Source organism: Physeter macrocephalus, chromosome 11, assembly GCF_002837175.3.
Source record: "Physeter macrocephalus isolate SW-GA chromosome 11, ASM283717v5, whole genome shotgun sequence".
NCBI classification, from domain to species: Eukaryota; Metazoa; Chordata; class Mammalia; order Artiodactyla; family Physeteridae; genus Physeter; species Physeter macrocephalus.
The window spans coordinates 23,795,792-23,822,192 of NC_041224.1; the positions used below are offsets into that span (position 1 = coordinate 23,795,792).

Sequence of the window (26,401 nt, forward strand, 5' to 3'; positions counted from 1 at the left end):
ATATATTTATAATTGTTATATCTTCTTCTTGGATTGATCCGTTAATCATTATGTAGTGTCCTTCCTTGTCTCTTGTAACATTCTTTAGTTTAAAGTCTATTTTAAGGGCTTCCCTGGTTGTGCAGTGGTAAAGAATCTGCCTGCCAATGCAGGGGACACGGGTTCAAGCCCTGGTATGGGAAGATCCCACATGCCGCAGAGCAACTAAGCCCATGCACCACAACTACTGAGCCTGCACTCTAGAGCCTGTGAGCCACAACTACTGAGCCCACGTGCCACAACTACTGAAGCCTGCACACCCAGAGCCCGTGCTCTGCAACAAGAGAATCCACTGCAATGAGAAGCCCACGCACTGCAATGAAGAGCAGCCCCCATTCGCCGCAACTAGAGAAAGCCCACGTGCAGCAACAGAGACCAAACACAGCCAAAAATAAATAAATAAATAAATAATTTTTTAAAAAAATAAAATAAAGTCTATTTTATCTGATATGAGTATTGCTACTCCACTTTTCTTTTGATTTCCATTTGCATGGAATATCTTTTTCCATCCCCTCACTTTCAGTCTGCATATGTCCCTAGGTCTGAAGTGGGTCTCTTGTAGACAGCATATATATGAGTCTTGTTTTTGTATCCATTCAGCCAGCCTGTGTCTTTTGGTTGGAGCATTTAATCCATTCACGTTTAAGGTAATTATCGATATGTATGTTCCTATGACCATTATCTTAATTGTTTTGGATTTGTTTTTGTAGGTCCTTTTCTTCTCTTGTGTCTGGTACATAGCCCTCTGCCTTTTCATCTTGTCTATCTTTCTGTGAATGTGGTTTTTGTTCCACAGGCTGCAGGATTGTAGTTCTTCTTGCTTCTGCTGTCTGCCCTCTGGTGGATGAGGCTATCTAAGAGGCTTGTGCAAGTTTCCTGATGGGAGGGACTGGTGGTGGGTAGAGCTGGCTGTTGCTCTGGTGGGCAGAGCTCAGTAAAACTTTACTCTGCTTGTCTGCCATGAGATTGACATCTTAAAGACTTTTCTGATGAGACTGTAGCACTATTAATGGTCGTGATTTTTTCATACTGTATGATGAGATATCTCAACATATGGAAGATGTACATGACACGGTGAACCAATATTTTCCAAATGACCAATGCAGGACATTTCAAAATCATGCATGGTTAAAAGATTGATTCAAGGTGAAAGATAGACCAATGGATAGATAGGGGTGTGTGTGTCTGTGTTTACACATATATAAAAAACAGAGTACAAAACATTACCTGATATGGTTTCAGATTTTCATTGCAACTAACCTTTAAGAAACGTCCACCTGTCAAATTTTCTGTAGTATCAGAGAAGAATATCCACAATTACCCAAAAAGACTATTAAATTCTTCTCCTAAGACCTCCTATTTTCTTCGTATACCTCAATCATAGGGAATCTAGGTATCTTTTATTAAGCCAGATATTAAAGAGAAACACAAAAACAGAAAGCAGTGCCATTCTTCTCACTAAAAGAATGAAAACTCAAAGAATTTCTTTTATTTTGGAAAATGTGATTATTTTTCATAAAGACATGCAGTTTATGTTAAAATGTGTTGGTTTTTTTAAATTAATAATTAGGTGTTTTTAATTTTCTGTTTTGAATTCTAATAAGGGAACTAGTGCTAGATATCACCCACATAAACATAGCTCTTTGAGTTCCTCAATAATATTTAAGAGTGTAAAGTGGTCCAGGGGCCAGAATTTTGGGAACAGTTGCCCAGAACTCATGAAGCACCTCTGCTCCCACCATTTTCCTTGCAAACTCTAGCTGGAGGTGTGGATTAACACAGAGAGTGCCAAATATGAATCACTGTAACACTCCTCCATTCTAAATGCTAGAGACCTTTCTAGAATTTATATCTTACCCCACCTGGGTAATAGGGAAATTACATTTCTAAAAACGTTATAGCATATAAAGCCCTAATATTAAATTGAGATTACTTCATCATTCCAGAAAAAAAAAAAGTCTCCTTTCTAGTCAACCCTTCAAGACACTGCTTTAAGCAATACTTGGCCTTTACCTCCAAACCAAACCTCAAACCCTAGTTCATCTCTGAGTCCTCTCCTTCTTTTACTTTTTAGCAAAAGCTACATATATTACTCAAAAAATGTATTTTGGCTTTCTGTAATGTTTATTGAATTCCTTTATTTTTTTCCAATTTCAAAAGTAATAAATGCTTTTTTTGTAAAAAAAAAAAAAAAAACCTACCAATATTACAGAAATAGATAACCATGTTTAGGTTGATAAATATTCCTCAAGTTTTTTTATGAATATGATTAAATATGTTTACACAAATCAGATCATATAACAATAGATATTCTACTTTGTAGCCAGCTCTCTTCACTTTAAAATCTTTCTGATTTTGGTCCTTATGAGAACACTTAAATAATCCTTAGACAGGCAAAGTAACTTATAAATTAATATTTAAGGAGGTAAATTAATGAAAAACATTTTAAGTAGAATACCTTAAAATGTCATTACAAAACTCAGTAAACAAAGTATGTCTGTTTCTATTCATTTTCCACTTGTGAGTGGACATATTTTCCTCTTTTGAATTTTTCCAAGTTCATTTCTTAATCTGTAAATAGTACCTACTACTTGAGGAGCCCAACCAGAATCATTTTCTGTCCTTCTAAGCTTCCTTTATAGACATGCAACCCAAAGACCACTGGTTTCTCTGGGACTTACGATTTCAAATAATTTGTCTCATTTTTATAATCTACATACTAAATCTGAATCATCTTTTCTTAAACCTTTACTGGAAATTTGCATTTCATGGCTACATCATTTATTAAAACATTTTTCCATCTTTTGTTTCTAGTAAACTAAAAAAGAAAAAGAGATTGAAGAACAGTTTTTATGTTCGGAATAGCTAATTAAGGAGCTGTTTTGTGCTTATAAAAGTGCAAGGTTCCTATCTGGAGAAACATCTGACTTAGGGATAGGGCAGGAAATGTACAAGATGAGTCTGGAACATCTTGCAGTGTAGTGTAAGAAAGTAAGGAAGTGCTCAAAAATAAAAACATCCACACTGATAGGAGTATGTCAAAGGGCACAGGAGCCGACCGAAAGAGCTCCCATCAGCCAAAGCTAGAACAATGTGAGCAAGAAAATAAAGGAGTCAAAGATTATAACCCACAGAATACAGTAAATATCCATGGGTCCATACTAATATAAATGAATGACTGAATAAAGTATTACGCGGGAGGGAAGAAACAATCTCGTGCAGGAGAATTCCAAACAAATTATGTAGGTATTCCATCTAAAGGAAGGGGAGCATAAGTCCCCACTGCTTAAGTATAGACCAGGAAAAGTGACTTCCTTCAAAAGAATACAGAACAAAAAGGGAATCTAAAAGAGTAACTTTACAGTGGAGAAACCTGACAAATGTCACATCAGCCAGATGATTAAGGTCAACATTAAAAATGATAACTCACTGCTGATAGTATGTCCCCTTGAAGTGATGTGATGAGAATGGCACTTTACACCTGTGATCTTCCTCCCCAAAACTTAAAATTCCAGTCTAATCATGAGAAAAATTCCAATAGAGGGGCATTCTACAGAATACCTGACCAGCACTCCTCAAAACTGTCAAGGTCATCAAAAACAAGATAAGTCCTATCTCAATAAATCTGAAAGAAAAAAACAAACAGAAAAACAAAAACAAACAAGCAAAAACAAGATAAGTCTGAGAAACTGTCACAGCCAAGAGGAAACATAACTGCTGAATGTAATATGGGGTTTCTGGAGAGGATCCTGGAACAGAAAAAGGACATTAGGGGGACTTCCCTGGCAGTCCAGTGGTTAAGACTCCACACTTTCAGTGCAGAGGATGCGGATTCAATCCCTGGTCTGGGAACTAGGATCCAACATGCCACGCAGTGCAGCCAAAAAGAAAAAGAAAGAAAGAAAAAAAAGGACATCAGGCAAAAAGTAAGGAAAATTGAAACATATGGATTATATGGATATATAATAATGTATCAAAATACATTCATTAATTGTAACAAATGTGTCCTCTCAATGTAAGATGTTAATAGGGAAAACTGGGGGTGAAGGGAGAGGGGATGTGGGAACTCTGTTACCTGCTCAATTTCTGTGTAAATCTAAAACTATTCTAAAAAATAAAGTCTGTTAATTTTTAAAAACGTCATTTAACTGTACACTTAAAAAAAGAAAAAGTCCAGGGTCTCTAATCAGAAAAGCTGAGAGCCCATAAGAGTTTTCCATGTGAGAAGGTGGAACCAGATGCAAAGTTTACATCTATGCCTCTCCTAGACAATTCTGGTTGAAATCTATTTAAAAAGAAAAGGAAAAGTATCCTCTTTTATTTATTTATTTTATATAAATTTATTTATTTATTTATTTATTTATTTATTTATTTATTTATTTATTTATTTTTCACTGCGTTGGGTCTTCGTTGCTGCGCGCGGGCTTTCTCTAGTTGCAGTGAGCGGGGGCTACTCCTCCTTGCGGTGCGCGGGCTTCGCATTGCAGTGGCTTCTCTTTTTGGGAAGCATGGGCTCTAGGGCACTCAGGCTCAGTAGTTGTGGCGCACAGGCTTAGCTGCTCCGTGGCATGTGGGATCTCCCCGGACTAGGGCTTGAACCCATGTCCCCTTCTTTGGCAGGCGAATTCTGAACCACTGCGCCCCCAGGGAAGTCCTCCTCTTTTAAATTAAAAAAAAAAAAATTACCTATGAATCCTTTATATTTCTTTGCAGTCACATTCAGACAGGTAATTTAAGAAGATCAAAGCTGTGTCAAAAGAGAGCTCATTTCAAAGAAACACCTCACAGCATTATAAATCAACTATACTTCAATAAAATTTAAAAAAAAAAAAAGAAATACCCATAAAGTTCACTATCTGAGACAGTGCATTTAGAAGGTGACTTCCCAGAGTTGGGACGAGAGAATGAATCTGAGTAATGGCTTACAATAAATAATATGTGATATATAAAAGAAGGAGAGATGACATTTTTCTCAACAGTTATATATATTAAAAATGTGTCCATGAAAGGATGTTCAACATCACTAATCATTAGAGAAATGCAAATCAAAACTACAAATGAGGTATCACCTTATACCAGTTAGAATGGCCATCATCAAACAATCTACAAACAATAAATGCTGGAGAAGGTGTGGAGAAAAGGGAACCCTCTTGCACTGTTGTTGGGAATGTAAACTGATACAGCTATTATGGAGAACAGTATGGAGGTTCCTTAAAAAATTAAAAATAGAACTACCATATGATCCAGCAATCCCACTACTGGGCATATACCCAGAGAAAACCATAATTCAAAAAGAGTCATGTACCACAATGTTCACTGCAGCTCTATTTACAATAGCCAGGACATGGAAGCAACCTAAGTGACAGATGAATGGATAAAGAAGATGTGGCACATATATACAATGGAATATTACTCCACCATAAAAAGAAACAAAATTGAGTTATTTGTAGTGAGGTGGATGGACCTAGAGTCTGCCATACAGAGTGAAGTAAGTCAGAAAGAGGAAAACAAATACCATATGCTAACACATATATATGGAATCTAAAAAAAAAAAAAAAGGTTTTGAAAAACCTAGGGGCAGGACAAGAATAAAGATACAGATGTAGAGAATGGACTTGAAGACACGGGGAGGGGAAGGGTAGGCTGGGACGAAGTAAGAGAGTGGCATGGACTTACATATACTACCAAATGTAAAACCGATAGCTAGTGGGAAGCAGCCACATAGCACAGGGAGATCAGCTCGGTGCTTTGTGACCACCTAGAGGGGTGGGATAAGGGAGGGTGGGAGGGAGACGCAAGAGGGAGGAGATATGGGGATATATGTATATGTATAGCTGATTCACTTTGTTATAAAGCAGAAACTAACACACCATTGTAAAGCAATTATACTCCAATAAAGATGTTTAAAAAATCTAATTAATAAAATTTTAATTAAATACAAAAAAAATGTGTGTCACTAGAGTAGAACATGAATCATGATCCACCCAAATAAGTGTGATAACAGAGAAGATGGGAAAACTTGTAACTTAATAAAAATAAGAAATGTGGACCATCCCATTCTAGGAGGAAGGGGTAAAGAGCACAGAGCAAATCAAATGTGGCCAGTCTAGAAGGAAGCTAATTATTGAAAGGGTACCTGGTGAAGTCACAATCTCTGGGCAAAGGAAGGAGGTCAATCAGTAGAGTTAACTTGTGCCCAATGGGTCCTAAGTGCTTAGTCTGCTCAGCACCAATGTTGGAGATAGGAACTATGCAAGATTATGCAACGGGATTTCTAAGATAGCATATTTAGGTATGGCAAGGTTAAGAGCCAGTAAATAGAATATGAGTCCAGTAAGAAAAAAAAAACATTGACCCTTTTAACCTTACGGTTTGCTTATCTAGATCCCTACAGGTCAGCAAATAAGACTAATAATATACTGAAAATTGCACAATGGTTTATCATTTAATAAAAATATTCACATATCACATGTACCTAAAAAAAAAGTTAGCAACCTCTTGCTTTCAAAAAGATGTATTTTGCTGGTAAAAAAAAAGAGAAAAAGTGAAACATTCACATATTCATACAATATGTATATAGTCTTAGAAATCAGCCCATGTGTAAGTGTGGTGGGTCTGTTTACCTATACTATTGAATATTTCTAACAAGTAGCCACTTTCTAGCCTAGATCCTCATCACATTTCCCTCATGACTGTTTAGGAAGATAGGAAAGACGAGAAGTCTGACCTCCTTGCACTGTTTCACCCTTTTTTATTTTAAGTTATCATGCAGTAAAATTGATTGGGGGAGAGATGTACATTTCTATCAGTTTTAACAACGTTCAGAACAGTGTAGTCAGCCCCACCATCAGGATTCAGAGGAGCTCCATCACCCTGACAAGCTCTCTCACACTACTCCTTTATATCACTCTGCTTCATTCCACATCACCATGGGTTCTTGTCCAAGTTCTTTCTTATTTAAGTTTTCCTCCAGTTTACCCAGTCATTTCTGACCAATCTACCCCAGAAAAGAACAGGAGAGAAGGACAATGACTATCTGTGTGGATGGGTACCTGGTAGTGAGAAGAAGGAGAAAGAGGAAATGGGAGAAGAGGACTTCTGGGTAGTGGGAAAGCAGGGAATGTATTCAGAACACAGTTTTCAGTCTTCCATCTGAGCAGCTCTCATAACCTTCAAGGAAGTCTCGTGTTCCTCATCCATGAAAGTCAGGAGTTGGAGAAGTTAAACTTGTGTAAGAGATATAGTACCTGGAAGTCAAGATATTCCTAAAGGAATATCATAAAATGATTACTTTTTACAATTTTAACAGTTGATATGTAGTTTTACCCTAATTCAGATGCTATCTTATGAGATTCTATTTTTAAAAAATTTTTGCATATTTTTCTTATATTACTTTTTTCAACTTTATTGAGATATAACTGACACATAACCTTGTAAGAGTTTAAAGTGTACAATGTGTTCATTTGATACACTTACATATTGTGAAATGATTATCACCATAGCTTAGCTAACATGTCCATCACCTCATAATTAACATTTCCTTTTTGTAGTGGGAATATTTAAGATCTACTGTCGTAGCAGCTTTCAAGTATATAGGCAGTATTGTTAACTATAATCACCGTGCTGTACATTAGACCCCCAGAACATATTCATCTTATAACCGGAAGTTTGTACCCTTTGACCAACATTTCCCCATTTCCCCTTCCCCCAGCCCCTGGTAACTACCACTCTACTCTCTGTTTCTATGAGTTCAGACATTTTAGATTCCACATATAAGTGAGATCACACAGTATTTCTTTCTCTGTCTCACTTATTTCACTTAGCATAATGCCCTCAAATTTCATCCAAGTCATCGCAAATGGCAGGATTTCCTTCTTTCCCACGAAGACTCGGCAACATTCTCAGTTCCTCCAGAAGCCTCCCCTTCTAGGTCTATTGAATCTCCTCATCTTTGATCTTTCATAGCTTTTATAGATTGTGATGTGCAATGCAACACAAACATTTCTATTGGTCTCTACCAATTTTGTCAGCTTTCTTCTGCAACTAGATTACAAGCACCCTCAGGAGAATGATGATGGATATTTACAGACCCACCATAGTGCCAGGACAATTCTGAGTCCATTATAGAAATTTGTAAATACTTATTGATTTACTGCTACATGTAATCACTTTTTTCTTCTTACTCTGCATTATTTATTCCTCACTTGTTCCTCATCATAAGCGAAGGTGCAGGAAGGGTAGAAAACCACTCTAAAAATATTTTCTTCAATTTCCATAAACTCTACAGTGAATTTCGGAACCAAGTGAGGAGTAGGATACTCACACGTTCCATGGCCCAGATGGCAAAAAGTATAGAAACAAGTGTCCCAAGTGTGCAAGTGTATTGTGAGTATCTACCCTCATCTCTCCCACTGAACCTCTACATCATTGGTCATCGGTGAGTCCCAGTTTTTTTCAGAAACGTGTAGAATACATACCATGAGTTGTATGCTAAGTAAGTTTAAAAGCACACGGACAAGACATTAAGTGATATTGAATCATATAGTGGCAATGTTATTCTCTATTCAATTATCTTACTATCTTCTAATTAAGTCATGGGAAAGTCCTAATTTAGTGCTAATATGTTTATTTTTGTATTGAGTTGTAATTGACATATAACATTATATTAGTTTCAGGTGTACAACATAATGATTTGATATTTGTATACACTGAAATGATCACCACAATAAGTGTAGTTACCACCTGTCACCACACAAAGTTACAAATTTTTTTCTCTTGGCAACATTCAAATATGCAATACAACATTATTGACTATAGTCACCATGCTGTATATTGCATCCCCATGACTTATTTTATAACTGGAAGTTTGTACCTCTTGACCTCCTTCTTTTTGCCCATACTCACCACCCTCCTCTATGGCAACTACAATCTCTTCCCTGTATCTATGAGTTTTGTTTTGTTTGTTCATTTGTTTTGTTTTTAGATTCCACATGTAATGAAGTCATTCAGTTTTTGTCATTCTCCATTTGATTTATTTCACCTAGCATATTACCCTCAAGGTCCATCATCACAAATGGCAAAATTTCATTCTTTTTTCTTTTTTATGGCTGAATTATATTCCATTGTGTATATATCCACATCTTCTTTATCCATTCATGCATTGGTGGACACATAGGCTGTTACCATATCTTGGCTATTGTAAATAATGCCGCAATGAACATAGGTGTGCATACATCTTTTTGAATTAGAGCTTTCATTTTCTTCAGATTCATACTCAGAAGTGGAATTACTGTATCATATGCTAGTTTTATTTTTAATTTTTTTAGGAAACTCCATACTGTTTTCTACAGTGGCTGCACCATTTCACAATCCCACCAACAGCGCACAAGCATTCCCTTTTCTTCACATCTTTACCAACACTTGTTATTTCTTTTTTTTTTTTTTTGATACTAGCCATGACAGCAGGTGTGAGGTGATATCTCTTTGTGGTTTGGTTTTTTATTTCTCTGATGAGTAGTGATGTTTAGCATCCTTTCATGTGCCTGTTGGCCATCTGTATCTCTTCTTTGGAAAAATGTCTATTCAGATTCTCTGCCCATTTTAAATTGGATTTTTGTTTTCTTATTGAGTTGTATGAATTCTTTATATATTTTGGATATTAATCCCTTATCAGATATGTGATTTGCAAATATCTTCTCCCATTCAGTAGGTTGACTTTTCCTTTGCTGTGCAGGAGCTTTTTAGTTTGATGAAGTCCCACTTGTTTATTTTTGCTTTTGTTGCCCTTGCTGTTGAAGTCAGATCCAAAAAAAACATTGCCAAGATGGATGTCAAGGAGCTTACAGCTTATACTTTCTTCTTTCTTTATTTTTGGCTGCACTGCAGCATGTGCGATCCTAGCTCCCCAACCAGGGATCGAACCCGTGCCCCCTGTATTGGAAGGGCAGAGTCTTAACCACTAGACCAGCAGGGAAGCCCCTGGCTTATGCTTTCTTCTAGGATTTCTATGGTTTCAGGTCTTACATTCAAGTCTTTAATCCATTTTGAGTTAATTTTTGTGTGTGCTGTAAGATAGTAGTCTAATTTCATCCTTTTGCATGTAGCCTTCCAGTTTTCCCAACCCCATTTTTTTAAACTTTATTGAAGAATGGTTGATTTACAATGTTGTGTTAATTTCTTCTGTACAGCAAAGTGACTCAGTTTTATATATATATGTGTGTGTGTGTATATATATATTCTTTTCCATTACAGTTTGTCACAGAATATTGAATATAGTTCCCTGTGCTATACACCATGACCTTGTTGTTTATCCCCAACACCATTTATAGAAAGGCTGTCCTTTCCCTATTGTATATTCTTGTTTCCTTTGTTGTTTATTTCTGGCCTCTCTATTCGGTTCCATTGATCTATGTGTCTGTTTTTATGCCAATACCATACCATTTTGATTCCTATAGCTTTGTAACATAGTTTGAAATCACAACACGTGATGCCTCCAGCTTTGTTCTTCTTTCTCAAGATTGCTTTGGTTATTTGGGATCTTTGTCAGTTCCACAGAAATTTTAGGATTATTTGTGCTGTTCCTGTGAAAAATGCCATTGGAATTTTGACAGGGATTGCATTAAATCTATGGATTGCTTTGGGTAGTCTGAACATTTTAACAATATTAATTCTTCCAATCCATGAGCATAGATTGAATCTTATTTTGCACCTTAGGCTGATTGGAAGTCACCCTCTGGCAGCATCTTTTAATGTATGAAAATATATACAGTCCTGTGGGACTGCAATTGTAAACCCTGCTGGCCTCCAGACAAGGTGATATTGAGGTGTCATCTTGGCAAAGTTGCAAAATCTGGGACTCCAGACGAATGTATAAGCTTCTTTCTGGGAGGTACTGGTGAGCTGTAGCAAGGCCAGGGGAGAGCACAAAGATGGCCTCTGTTCTTTGACAGCACCTCTGTAGCCTCTAGATGTGTGGTAAACCTGCTCATCAGGCTGAGGCGCCAGGACAAGTAAATAGGCCTTTTTCACAGGAAGACTGAGGGTGTGTTTCAGTCTGCTATCTGCTCTCTGTGCCATGCCCTGGAGGTGGTAGCATGCCAAGAATTGTCTCTCTGATTGTTTTAGTCCCATGGGGTCCATAAACGCAAGCCCCTCCCACCAACACCAGAGCCAGTCACTCAAGGGGTATCCCCTGGGTGGACTCCGTGCACCACACCAGCTTTAGAGGTGCCGCAGTAGAGCGCCAGGGTGGGGCACATTGCTGGCACTAGCAAGGTAGAGCAAGACTGCAAAAATGGCACCCACCAGTGCCTCTGTCCCCAGAGAGAGTCCCAACAGGCCCTTGCCCCAGTGACAGACGACTTATGATAAGCAAATGAATCTCCTTCACATATGGTCTAGGTGCTTTTCAAATCACTGCTTTTGCACTGGTCCCGAGGTGAGTGAGTTTGCACTTGAATGCTTTAGGAGCAGGGTCTCAACTCCCTACAGCCTTTTGGGCCTCCTGGAGGTAAGCACCATTGGTTTTCAAAGCCAGATGTTCTGGTGGCTCATCTCTCTGATACTGGTCCCAAGAGCTGTGGGGCCTGATGTGGGGTGTGAACCCCTTGCTCCTTAGGGAGAAGCTCCATCCTTGTGAGATCCTTCCCGATTGTGGGTCACCACACTGAGGATGTAGTATTTGCCTCTCCTGCCATCTCAATGTGGTCCTTTTATACTTTGTTGTGCAGGAGCTATTCAGCTAGTTTTCAGATCTTTTTCAGAGGGGTTCCATATGTAGCTGGGGATTTGGTGTGTCTGTGGGAGGAGGTGAGTTCAGGATCTTCCTACGCCGCCGTGTTGAACTGCCTCCTCAATTCCATTTTTAAAAACAGAAAGCACAAGTTGTGTAAAAATTTGTGGGAAGAAAAACAGAAAATTGAAATATTATGTCTCCTAGTGTAATGCTTTTTATTAATTAAGAAAATTATTTTTCACCTTTAGTGGCAGAATAATTAAATCCAGCATACAGAGAGTACTAGACTAGAAGAGTCCTAAGTTTACTTTCAGATTCCACATTTCACAATTCTATGTACAGGCTTTACCTATCTGTGCTAGGAAAGAATATATAAATTATAAAGGTGATGATTGATATTTGAAGAGAAAAACAACTTAAGCTATAGCACTTGATCTTAGAATAGACATTTTTCAAACATTTTGAAATGTGTTAGAAGTATATATATATACATTATGAACAATAAATTTTATGTAAGAGGAGACATAAACAGAAGTCCAAAAATCCAATATTTATTTGTTTAATGTGTTTTACAAGGTTTTTAAAAAGCAAGCATATTTATACATTTAAACAGTGTCATTTATTAGAAAAGATTAACACTACCTGAATTTGAAACTAGTCCAGAACAAAGTTTGCTCAGAGATGCAAGTTTACCTCCGTGAGTGCAAATTTGATTTTGAAACTAAGCTCAGAAAACAGTGCAATTACAACATATTTGATAGTTCTGGAATACCTGCTTTTAATGGGCTAATACTTTCCAATATTATCTCCTGCTACCGACCCAATTTATCCTGTTACTAAACTTTTAACTATTTCTAGACACATCAGGCCCTTTAATGACTCTTTGCATTTGGGAATAAAGATATTCCCTCTCTCAGGAATATCTTTACTCTTCTCTAGGAGTGAAAGTTTTATTCATCCTACAAGACTGTATTCTCCCAACCTCCTACCACTACCATCAAGCTGAACTAGCATTGCTATTCATACTTCTATATGAACACCTTCCCTTTCATACTGTAACATACCTATTCACATGTAGGTCATCTTTACTATATGTCAGGCACTGTGAAGGATCTGAGAATTTATACTAAGAAGCAGATAAGTTGCCACAGTTTCATGGATGCTGTCAGAAGACACAAAAACTCCTGGGTCAGAGACAAAGGACTTTGTTATGTACATCATCACAGCACGAAGCATGAGCTTCATGCTCACACTAGTTTCCCATGTCCCTCCCAACAAGTGCCACAGGGGTGACACGAAGCATCCCAGGTGACCATTGAGCGCACAGTGGGTTTGTGTTGTATCTCAGGAGCCCTGAGATTAGGAATCTCAAATCTTCAATAAGCAGCGGCTTTATAATGGACTGTTTGCTATACAACATCCCTGATAACAACGTCTGCAGCAAAAGTAGTCAGTGCCTCTGTCTGCAAGATGAGCAGAAATGTGAGAGACCCATGGGGAAAATCTGCCAACACTAGAGTGAAAAGCTATTGAACAACTACTCTATGCAAAACACTAGTGAATATATAAGAAGGTAGAAACATGTCTAATGGGACACTCAGTAAATGTTAATTGCATGAATGAATGATTTGAATAAATGGGAAATTACTGGGCCATATGGGTCTATGTATTTCCACAGCAGACGTTTGTCTCTCTAATTCTATATTCTTATTTAGCAATCTAATGTTCTTGATTTCGGAAGTAAGCTTTGGAATCAATTATTAAATTAATTTTCTGATTGATTGGAAATGGGCCTCATGTGAATCTGGTTAGCATGAGCCAGTTAACCTGAGGAACTTATAATTCCTAGACAGTAGGTAAAAAGAGACTTTGTGCTCTGGCACCTGCCTCATTTTCCAGCCTTGGCTGCTCTCTCCGTCTGCGTGTACTCCATGCTCCAGCCACACCGGTGCTCTTGTACTTCCTCAGATGCCAAACTCCTTCGTAATGCAGAGCCTTTCCACAAGCATCCCTTGCCCAGAACAATTCTGTACTGACTCTTCTCCAAGATAACTTCTACCATCCTTCAAGATTTAGCTTAAAAGTTTCTTGTTCAGGAGAGCCAACCTTCTCCTTAGACTTGATCAGGTTCCTGTTTCACGGCCTTATAATTTTTTGTACTTTTCTTTATAACCCTTATCACAAGTATAATCAAGTAATTATTTGCATGATTGTTTATTTAATGTCTGTCTCCCCCAATTGACAATTGGTAGTGTCTTTAGCATTTTCTATGTATAGTGTCACGTCATCTGCAAACAGCGACAGTTTTTCTTCTTCTTTTCCAATTTGGAATCCTTTTATTTCTTTTTCTTCTCTGACTGCCGTGGCTGGGACTTTCAAAACTATGTTGAATAAAAGAGGCGAGAGTGGGCATCCTTGTCTTGTTCCTGATCTTAGAGGACATGCTTTCAGCTTTTCACTGTTGAGTATGATGTTAGCTGTGGGTTTGTCATATATGGCCTTTATTATGTTGAGGTAAGTTCCCTCTATGCCCAATTTCTGGAGAGTTTTTATCATAAATGGATGTTGAATAGAGCAGCTGCTTTTGACATTGGTAGTAGCACAGCTAGTGTTCAGCTTATTGCTCTCATTTTAGCACACCAAAGGGAATAGTTTCTAATTAGAGGGAGTAGACATAATAGAGCACAAGAAACAGGAGATCTGTTTTGTAGCTGTAACATCACACAAGTCAATTAAATGTCTGTGCCTCAGTAATAAAATAAGAAACTTGAACTAGGTGACATTCAACGTTATTTCCAGTCCAAATTGTTGAAATTCCATAAAACCTAAAGTGAATAATGCTATCTATTAAGGGAAAGAACTAGTTGTAAAATCAGTATGAAAAGCTCTCTAATCAGTATGAAAAGCTCTCTTGATGTTTTTTCATTCAGTGTCTAATCTGTTGGATTTTTGCAAATGATCTAAGCCAGAAACCAATGAGCCTTCCGGGTAGTCCCACTCAAAATATACTTGACTCAAAACATTTTCATTCAGCCTGTCTGAACTAACATTGACCTCTGATATTCTGTCCCCCATACACCCTTCCCCCTCTATTTATTCTAAAACTTCACGGTAAAATGTAACCTCGCCAGATCTGGGATTGGAAGGGTCATCTTTAAGAAAAAGAATATAAAAAAAAAAAGAAAAAGAATATAAACTTACAAATTAAAAAAACGTTAGAGGGACTTCCCTCTAACAGTGGTTAGTGGTTAAGAATCCGCCTGCCAATGCAGGGGACACAGGTTCGAGCCCTGGTCCAGGAAGATCCCACATGCTGTGGAGCAACTAAGCCCGTGCGCCACAACTACTCAGCCTGTGCTCCCCCGTGCGCCACAACTACTCAGCCTGTGCTCTAGAGCCTGCGAGCCACAACTACCGAGCCCACGTGCTGCAACTACCGAAGCCCGGGCTCCTAGAGCCCATGCTCCCCAACAGGAGAAGCTACTGCAATGAGAAGCCCGTGCACCACAACGAAGAGGAGCCCCCGCTCACCAAAACTAGAGAAAGCCCGCGCACAGCAACGAAGATGCAACGCAGCCAATAAATAAATAAATAAAAATAGATAAATAAATAAATTTTTTTAAAAACACAAAAAACGCTAGAGCCCCACAGAGGGCCTTGGAAAGGAAATTCAAGATTCATTAACGTTATGGTAAATCATTTCTGTCTCTGACATCTGGAAGAGTTTAAATATAACCTATTAGCTGTACAAAAACAATGTTACTATGACACAAACATACATACACATTTACGAAACACACACAGCCCAGAAGGTGGTGCAAGACATTTCTTTACTTTTCCCACTGAGCTTAGCCCCTTGACTTTCTGGCCTCCTCTTTTCTTTCCTGCCCTTTTTGCTTTCTCAGTCTTTTTGACTCCTCAATTTTCTCGGTTGCCTAGAACCTTGGTGTGGTGGAGAAGGGATTGCTGGCCTTCTGTTCTAGTTCTTAGTTGCGCTAAAGATAGGTGAAATTTTAGGAAAGCATAGTCATGTGCAAATACTAGGCACTCAATAAATCAATGTCAAATTAATTCAATTTGTAGGTCATTACAGAATCAAGATTCTTAAAGATATATTCAGGTTCCAGAAATGAAACAAACAGCATGACATTTAACAAGGGTTAAATGTGATGGCCTGGATTTAGGTTACAAAAAAATTAAATAATTATATCCAATAAAAGGAGTACAATTAATGTTAGTCACAAGCTTTATGAAAAGCCATGAACCTGGATCCTGAAAGAAGCAGCCTCCTTAAATTAAAAAAACAACAACAGGGGCTTCCCTGGTGGCGCAGTGGTTGAGAGTCCGCCTGCCAATGCAGGGGACACGGGTTCGTGCCCTGGTCTGGGAAGATTCCACTATGCCCCGGAGCGGCTAGGTCCGTGAGCCATGGCTGCTGAGCCTGCGCGTCCGGAGCCTGTGCTCTGCAATGGGAGAGGCCACAACTGTGAGAGGCCCGCGTACCGCAAAAAAAAAAAAAAAAAAAAAATTATTGCACGTGCCTACGAGAGAACTGACTAGGATAGTGGAGGAAAAGACAGGGAGAAATGGAAGATTTGGGAGATGGGTAGATGGCTTTGACATTGGAGTTGAAGGAGAAGAAAGTTATCAAGGACAAATCCTAGATTCCAGGTTTGTGAATTTATCAGTTACCTGTTGCTGTGCAACAAATCATCCCCAAATGCACTGGCTTAAAAGAATAAATATTTATTTTCTCCCAGGTTCTGTGGGTCAGGCATTTCAGAGGGGCTTGGCTGAATGGTTCTTGCTTGGGGTTTCTCACGAGATTTCAGTCAAGATACTGGCCTGGGCTCCAGTCACTGAAGGGCTGACTGGCTGGAGGATCTGCTTCTGGGCTCACCCGCGTTGCTGTTGGCAGAAGGCCTCAGTCCCTTCATGACTGCTGGGAGGAGGCCTTGTTTCCATGTGGTCCGTGTGGCCTCTCCATAGGACTGCCTGAGTCTCCTTAGAACTTGTCAGTTGTCACAAAGGTGGTCAATATTTATTGAATTAATTAAAAAAAAAAACACTAAACACTTCAACCAGGCCAAACTACACACGTATTTACACATCCTTCTTTCATTCACTGATTCACTGTGTTGTTATTGCATACCTACTATGTGTCATGTAATGTTCTAGGTGCCAGGCACAGCATTCATAGGGTCCTGGCCTCAATGAACTTACATTCTAGTGAGGAGAGGCAGATAATAACCAGGTAAACAATGAAAAAGATCATTTAAATCCAGCAATTAATAAAGAAAATTAAACACAGTAATGGAATAAAGTGATGGGGGTAATGTGTTAGCTAAGATAATTAGTAAAGGCCTCTCTGAACAGAGAAGGTGCCAGTCACACAATGATCTACAGAACAAGATTTCCAGGCAGAGGAAACAGCAAATGAAAAAAGCCTGAAGAAGAGATGAGTTTGGTGTGTTTGTGGACTAGAAAGACAGCCAGTATGATCAGAGCATAGCGAGCAAAGAGGAGAGTATTACAGCATGAAATTGAAAAGGAAGACAAAGACCAGGTCTTGTAGGACCTTGTACACCGCGGTAAGAAGTTTAGATTTCATTTTAACCACATTGGGAAATCTTTGGAGGCTTTTAAGCATGGGTAACAATATGATTTGGTTTACCGTATTTTGAAAATTCACTAGGCTGTAGAAGGGTATATTGGATTTCTAGGGCTGCCTCAACAAAAATACAATGAACTGGGTTGCCTTAAACGACAGAAATTTGTTTTCTCACAGTTTTGGAGGCCGGAAATCCAAGATCAAGGAGCCGGTGGGTTGGTTTCCTCTGAGGGCCGTAAAGGGAGCATCTGTTCCAGGCCCCTCTCCTTGGCTTGCAGATGGCTTCCTGTCTCTTCACACGTTCACCCCTCTGTGCACACACTCCTGGGATCTCTCCCTCTTCTTACGAGAATACCAGTCATATAGGATTAAGTCGCCATGCTAAGGGCCTCATTTTAATTTAATCACCTCTTTAAAGACCTTATCTGCAAACATGATCACATTCAGAGGTAATGGGGGTTGGGACATCGACGTATGAATTTGAGTGGGGAGACACAATTCAGTCCATAACAGGGGGCAAGAATGGAAACAGAGAGACCAGTTAGGATATTATCGCAATGTCTCAGCAAGAGAATGCTAGTGTCTTGGATTAGGGCTTTTAGCATAGAAGATAGTGAGAAGTGGATGGATTAGGGAATTATTTTAGAGGTAGCATGAATGGGTTTGCCACTTCTAAGTGAGAGAAAGAAAAACCTCAGGGATTATAATCAGATTTTTGGCCTAAGCAATGAGTTTGCCATGTGCTGAGATAAAGAAGACTTTTCCTTAGACTTTATTGGTCTCCTGGGCAAGTCTGAGATGATTCTGTTTACTCTTTATATTAAAATGGGTATTAATGTAAAGAGTATTACCTTTGGATATTGCCTTTTCAGAACATGGCAAAAAGACTTTGGCCCATAATTTCTTTTTCACAGCCTCCTAACCATAAATAAAGGAAATTTTAAAAACCTGGTCAGTAAAACCTGAAATTATTATTATTCCAGAAGAAAACATACAAGAAAAATCTTTGTTCTTTAGGCAAAGATTTCTTAGGTATGACACTGAAGGCTTGATCCATAAAATAACAAATTAATAGACTGGATTTCATCAAAGTTAAAAACTTCTCTTCAAAATCCATTATTAGGATAATAAAGATACAAGCTGAGACAGGGAGGAAGTACTTGCAAAACACACATATAATATGGACTTTCATCCAGAATGTGTAAATAATTCTCAAAGGTCAATAGTAAGAAAATTTAAAAACCAATTAAAAAATGAGCAAAGACACTTCACCAAAGATATAGAGAGGGAAAATGAGCACATGAAACATTACTCAACTTAACATCCTTAGTCACTGGGGAAATGCAAATAAAAATGACAGTGAGGGGCTTCCCTGGTGGCGCAGTGGTTGTGCGTCCGCCTGCCGATGCAGGGGAACCGAGTTCACGCCCCGGTCTGGGAGGATCCCACATGCCGCGGAGCGGCTGGGCCCGTGAGCCATGGCCGCTGAGCCTGCGCGTCCGGAGCCTGTGCTCCGCAACGGGAGAGGCCACAGCAAAGGGAGGCCCACATACCACAAAAAAAAAAAAAAAAAAAAAAAAAAAAAAAATGACAGTGAGATACCTCAGTGCACCTACAGAATGGCTAATTGTAACATAATAAGAAATATATATATGGTCACTGCCCCTAGCTCCTGACACAGAGCTCCTAAGTTCCTTGGAATTTCCTGAGTGACAGAAGCACCTTTTTTTTTTTTTTTTTTTTTTTTTGTGGTACACGGGCCTCTCACTGTTGTGGCCTCTCCCGTTGAGGAGCACAGGCTCCGGACGCACAGGCTCAGTGGCCACGGCTCACGGGCCCAGCTGCTCCGCGGCATGTGGGATCTTCCTGGACTGGGGCACGAACCCGTGTCCCCTGCATCGGCAGGCGGATTCTCAACCGCTGCGCCACCATGGAAGCCCAGAAGCATCTTTTTTTAAAAATTAATTTTCATCAGAGTATAGTTGCTTTACAATGTTGTGTTAGTTTCTGCTGTACAGCAAAGTGAGTCAGCTATACATATACATATATCCCCTCTTTTTTTGATTTCCTTCCCATTTAGGTCCCCACAGAGCACTGAGTAGAGTTCCCTGTGCTATACAGTAGGTTCTCATTAGTTATTTATTTTATACATAGTATCAATAGTGTATATATGTCAATAGCTAGGACATGGAAGCAACCTAAATGTCCATCAACAGAGGAATGGATAAAGAAGATGTGGTACATATATACTGGGCTGGCCAAAAGTTCGTTCGGGTTTTTCAGTAAGGTGGTACGGAAAAACCTGAACGAACTTTTTGGCCAACCCAATACAATGGACTATTACTCCGCCCTAAAAAGTAGAAGCATTTTTTGTTCTAATGAAGTAACTCTTGGTGGCCTCCTGGATAGCTTCAGGATGGGGGCTGGTTACCCGAAAGACCAAGCCATGATTTGAAGCTTGGAACTTTCAGCTTCCAGGGAGGAAAAGGAGCTGGTGTTTACCTGCATGATGTAGCCTCCTTAAAATCTCTAAACTATGGGATTCTGAGAGCTTCCAGGTTGGTGAACACATCCATGTGCTGGGGGCGGGTGGCACACCCCAACTCCAAGGGACAGAAGCTCCTGCACTTGGGACCCTTCCAGACCTATGCATCTCTTCATCTAGCTTCGTCTAGCTATTCATCTGTATCCTTTACAATAAACCAATAAGCATAACTTAACACATTTTTTTGTATTTAATTAAAATTTTATTAATTAGATTTTTTAAACATCTTTATTGGAGTATAATTGCTTTACAATGTTGTGTTAGTTTCTGCTGTATAACAAAGTGAATCAGCTATATGCATACGTATATCCCAATATCCCCTCCTTCTTGCGTCTCCCTCCCACCCCCCATCCCACCCCTCTAGGTGGTGACAAAGCACCCCCTGTGCTATGCGGCTGCTTCCCTCTAGCTATCTATTTTACATTTGCTAGTGTATATATGTCAGTGTTACTCTCTCACTTTGTCCCAGCTTACCCTTCCCCCTCCCCGTGTCCTCAAGTTCATTCTCTACGTCTGCATCCTTATTCCTGTCCTGCCCCTAGGTTCATCACCATTTTTTTTTTTTTAGATTCTATATATATGTGTTAGCATACGGTATTTGTTTTTCTCTAACTTACTTCACTCTGTATGACAGACTCTAGGTCCATCCACCTCACTACAAATAACTCAATTTCGTTTCTTTTTATGGCTAATAATCCACTGTATATATGTGCCACATCTTCTTGTAAGGCTTCTTTTACCATTTAAATGAATGCTTCCAAATTCTGCATGCTTACAACTCAGATTCAGAAGTCCCCAAGTGAATCTATACACAGCCAGTCTTAGGAACCAGTACTGAATTATAAGTTGTTGTGCCTGGGTGTGGGAATGGCTGGGTTTCCCAATCATAGTTTTCTAGTCTCTGTTACAAAAATGTTACATTTTATTTTAGGAAAATGAAGTATCCACATGATGGCACTATAACCTACAAGATAAGAGGCTGTCACTTTATGAAGAGCAAGAACGTGGTAAATTCTAGTTAAAGTACTTATTATTGATGGAGCATGCATAAAAATAAGGCATTTTAAAATACAAAATAATATGGATTATCATTTCCCTTGTGTTTTACAGAGACACACTGGCTAATCTCTCACTTCAAGTGCATTTTTTAACATTTTTTCCTGTTCATTGGATAACAGGATCTTAGTCCTCATCTTTTTAGAAAACAGTTATTAATCATAGCTAGCACATGGCCCTCCACTGAATAAGTAGAACAAAAGCAAACAAACAGGTATTTAAGAGCCTAATATGCAACTGTGTTGGGAGCTACTTAATGCATCACCCACAGTATCATTTCTTCCTATTTTTGAGTCTGAGGAATAATTCAGAAGTTATTAGGGAAACAGTGTTGAATAAGACAGATGTCATCATGGAGTTTATATTCTGGCAGGGGAGACAGGCTTTAAATACACGTTGACATAATTACTTAATTAAAATTATAAGTGCTACCAAAGAGAAGTCTAAGTAAAATGAAAGCATATAAATGGTTAAAGGGGCTGAACCCAGTGTGCCAATTAAAGGGAAGCTTCACTGAAGAAGATACAATGAGCTAAGCCCTGAAGGATGAATAGAAATTAACTAAGCAAAAGAAAGGGAAAAGCATTACAGTCAGAGGGAATGGCACGGGCATGTGCAAAGGGCCTGCAGTGGCTCGTCCAGGAACTGAGAGCATGAAAAATCCAACCTATCTTGATTTTCACGAGTCAAGAGTTAGTTCAGGACATTTTATTACCAATTCATTAATCTCTGAATTTGAAAATTATATTGAATTTATAGATGTACTATATTCTAAAAGTTTGATGAAAAATTAACTGTTTAGAAGGAAAAATATTTTTCCATGACAAAAATAGTAGAAATAATAGTACCATGAAGCCTATTTAAGCCCTAATGTAATCACTGTTGACTGTTCTCCTTGAATGAAGTCTGTCTCCATAGTTTTTTTTTTTAATTGACCTTTTACAAAATAACTAGCCTATTCCCTTCAAAATATCAAGGTTAAGAGAGAAAAGGTTGGGGACTTCCCTGGTGGCGCAGTGGTTAAGAATTCGCCTGCCAAGGCAGGGGACACGGGTTCGAGCCCTGGTCTGGGAAGATCCCACATGCTGTGGAGTAGCTAAGCCCGTGGGCCACAACTACTGAGCCTGCACTCTAGAGCAAATAAGCCACAATACTGAGCCCATGTGCCTAGAGCCTGTGCTCCCCAACGAGAAGCCACCGCAATGAGAAGCCAGCGCACCACGACAAAGAGTAGCCCCCACTAGCCACAACTAGAGAAAGCCCGCGCGCAGCAACGAAGACTCAACACAGCCAAAAATAAATAAATAAAATTTTTAAAAAAAGAAAGAAAGAAAAGGTTGAGGAACAGCTCCAGAATAAGGAGACGTAAACAGAGAAGTGCAATGCACGAATCCATATGGGATCATGGATGGGAGAAGACGGCTATTGAGACTAATGTTGGGAAAATTGATAAGATTTGAATATGAGCTGCAGATCAAGACTGGGATACTGTGATAGGAGCGAGCCACTCATCTTGGGCACAGAATTTATGATGGCACAAAAAACTCAGTAATCAAAATAAATAACATTTGAATATAATTTTGTGTGTGTGTGTGCGTGCGTGTGGTACGCGGGCCTCTCACTGTTGTGGCCTCTCCCGTTGCGGAGCACAGGCTCCAGACGCGCAGGCTCAGCGGCCATGGCTCACGGGCCCAGCTGCTCCGCGGCATGTGGGATCTTCCCAGACCGGGGCACGAACCCCTGTCCCCTGCATCGGCAGGCGAACTCTCAACCAATGTGCCACCAGGGAAGCCCCATGTCCATGTAATTGAATTTAGTCTTCAGAATTTAGTCCCTGACCAAACGGTTGTTGGAATGAGCTCTCTGTTACAGGGGTCACTGTTTTATTTTAACCCTCTTGTAAAATGGGGCTCGATTCTTTTGAAGGGTCTTATATAATAGTCATTGGATTTAATTCTGGGACTAGTTTCAAATTTTTTTTAATAATTAAAATGATAAAGTACTTAAAAAGCAGTTCATATGCTCTGTGAATTATAACTGATGTCTTTACCATGCTGGTGTTCCTCCGGCATCTTGTCTACATACTCAAAAATATAAAAGTAAAAGAAATACTAATTATTATCATTATTCTACCAAAAAATATTCAGGAAAAACAGAACCAAGTCTTTACAGCAATTCTATCAAATCCTATCCTGCGATTTCCAGGGTTGAACAGAGGTCAGTTTTAGCCAAGCCTAAGGGAATTCCCTGGCCGTCCAGTGGTTAGGACTCTGCACTTCCACTGCAGGGGGCATGGGTTTGATCCCTGGTCAGGGAACTAAAATCCCACATGCCATGCGCCGAGGCCAAAAATATTTAAAAAAAAAAATTTTTTTTTAGCCAAGCTTCAGAGTTTTCCAGTCCTTACTGTTCTCTCTGACAACAGCTACAATATAATTCTGTGTGGAAACAGCTGGCAGGCAACTGAATTTGTTGTCAATTAAAAAACTGTATAAAAATATTTGAAAATAGATTTTCACTATATATCTATTATTTTTAAAATGAGACAGGATAGTCTAATGGCTATAAATAATCTCATAGTTTTAAAGAATTCAGTGGCCTGAGTTTGTATTATAATATTCATCCTTTAACAGTCGTTCTAAATATTCTGCTGAGTTCAGAGCACATTAGCTTTGGAAGTTTAAGTTTACCAAACTCAAAAAACAAAGTACACACACCCACACATAAAAGGATATTTTCTATGTTGGACCCTAGAACTGTTAACTTTCTAGTAGAGTGAAATATTTCTTGCCAAACAGCAAATTAGAGAATCATAAGTCAAGTACCTATTACATGGACTTGTTTTACCGTTCTCAAATATTTAAATTGGCACACTGTATTTGTTAGAGTCTTAAAGCCTAAAGCTTGCATAGAAAGGGATTGTGTAAATTATTTTAAAGTAAATCTGTTTTCTAATTCTATTCTGCAGTAAATTAGTAAAACAAACACATTAGGAGTGAAATGTTGGCAGTATAGGGAAAATAGTAAAAAATACTTTGAAAACAAGAAATTGCATGGCTTTGATTCTTGTGGCCTGATATGAATTCCTATTCTGTGACAGGGATAATTGTTGTGGATACAATTCCCCTTTAAATGATCTATGAAAAGTAGATTTGAACAAAGCTGGCATTTAGACTAGGTCCTACTTGGTGCAAATTATGAAGACACTTGTTAACACTACAGTGGCTGATCACACAAAATGAGAATATAACCGTGCTCCTCTTCTCTATCCCTGGTAACCATTTTAGATTTTACTATAATCTTGAAGTATAAATATGAGAAACTGAAAAATCAGTTACTGGCATTTCCAATCAAATGCTTGAATTCTTTACAAGGGATGACCCTGCGAAGCAGGTGATTTGTCTCAGGAGCTCAAGCTTTTTTTGGAATCCTTCACTGTGTGCTGGCAGAATAATGGCCCCTCCAAAGATGTCCACATCCTAATCCCTGTAACCTGTCGAATATGTTAGGTTGCATGGTAAAGGGGGAAATAAGGTTGCTGTATCACCTGATTTTGAGATGGGGAGATTATCCTGGATCTTCAAGGTGGACCCACTGTAATCACAAGGGTTCACATAAGTGGAAGAGAGAGGTATGAGAGAGAATCAGAGAGATGGCAGCATAAGAAGGACTCAACCAGCTGTTGCTGGCTTTGAAGAGGGAGGAAAAGGGCCGCGAGCCAAGGAATGTGGGTGGCCTCTAGAAGCTGGAAAAGGCAAGGAAATGGACTCTTCCCTGGAGCCAACCCCTTGGTTTTTAGCCCATAGAACTTCTAGATAATAAATCTGTGTTTTAAGCCACTAAGTTTGTGTGAATTTGTCATACCAGCAATAGGTGACTACGTGTACCTTTCCTGCTATCTCCTGCCCTCTCTCTTCAGACCCCAGGTATTCTCTCCTGTCCTCAAGAAGAGCAGGTATTCTCCCCCTGCTCTCAAGGATTGTGTATGACATTTACATCTTAGGATACATTGACTTAGCACTCATACTTGCATTTTAAGACCTTTATCTAATGGATTCTACCTATAAGGATGTATACTTTGTTAAAGAAATTTAGGAATAAACAAGTAGGTGGAGAACAATGTTTTGGGAAGGAGAGTGATCACAATTTCCCCTAAATCACTCGAAGCTAAAAATCTATTCATCCAGCACACGGTCAGCCTTGACTAAAACGAATGTTATTATTTTTCAGGTTTAGCAATCTGGTCTTTTTTTCTTCTCTTTCCTTCTAATGCCTCTTTTTTTTTTTTCTGAGCTAACATGAGCTGTATTGATTACTTACGAATAAATATTCTGTGACAGCCCTACCTCAGCACACACACAAAAGGACTTCGTTAATTTTTAAATTTAACTTTTTCATTAGTTTCTTAGTGTTCCTCACTAAGAAATTCATTCTTACAAGGAGGTGGAGACAGGCATCATCTATCGACCCGGAAGGAGGAATTTCAAAACTCTGCCAATGTGGAAAGGAGGACGTGAACTTACCAGGTGTTTATCCTCTTATCTCCGCTAGAACGCATTACACCTGCCAGTAGTTCGGATTGGCCGTAATCTAGCACTGAACAGTTCAGGATTTTCCCCTACTGGGAGAACTCCACTGGGATTCTAGTATTTCACAAAGCTGTCCTTCTCCGCCTGCACTACGTGGATTACGCTTTTATTTTCTTTACTCAGCAACTTTTCAAGTAGTGTCCTTGACGGCGGTTCTCGGCGTGACCCACTCCTGAGAACCGAAGGTGGGCCTTGGGTCACCGTTATAACCGGCTTCCTGGTGTACAACAGGTGACCGTTCTTCCGGCCGGGGCCGCCCCTCTTACTGGAAAGCCCCGGGTTTCCAGCTGGACGAAAACGAAACTCTCCCCTCTTCCAGGCGGGGGCTTTTGCTTGTTACCAAAAAAGCCTTTCAATCCTCTGTCACATCACCAAGTGGGGACCCCGCTGTGTCTCCGTGACACTGACGCACAGACAGGGTCGCCGGAGGTTGGCAGCGGGCGCGGCCTCCGGGCCTCGCGGCCGGCGGCGTTGAGGTGGGGTCCGCAGGATGCGCTCGCGGGGCTCGGCTGGCAGCTGGGGACGCCCCTAGGTGAAGCGACTTCCACGCAGGACACCGCCGCAACCTCTGTTAGTTCACTTTCCAATCGATTGGCTTCCGGGAGCAGAGGCCTCAGGACAGCTTCCGGTTTCCCCACCCACCCCTTAGGCCCCGCCCCCGACGCGGTCTTCCTCCCCAACCAGCCTACTTCCTCCTCCCGGCCTCGCCCCTGGCCCCTCCTCCCCCGTTCTCAGACCCGGCTTCTTCTCTTCCCCCACCCTCAGGCCCCGCCCCCAGCCACGCTCCTCCTTTCCATCCTCAGGCCCCGACCCCCTTTTCCCCTACC

The 26,401-nt window shown here is 39.7% G+C and overlaps 1 protein-coding gene across 1 annotated transcript in view; it reads right to left on the reverse strand.

The window, feature by feature from the left end:
* CUL2 (cullin 2) overlaps positions 1–26,170 on the reverse strand; it is a 125,315-nt gene extending 99,145 nt beyond the window's left edge. Inside the window, exon 1 of the mRNA XM_024129625.3 lies at positions 25,509–26,170. The gene's annotated coding sequence lies outside the window, so the exon portion shown is untranslated. The remainder of the gene's footprint in view (positions 1–25,508) is intronic.
* Positions 26,171–26,401: the final 231 nt, after the last annotated feature.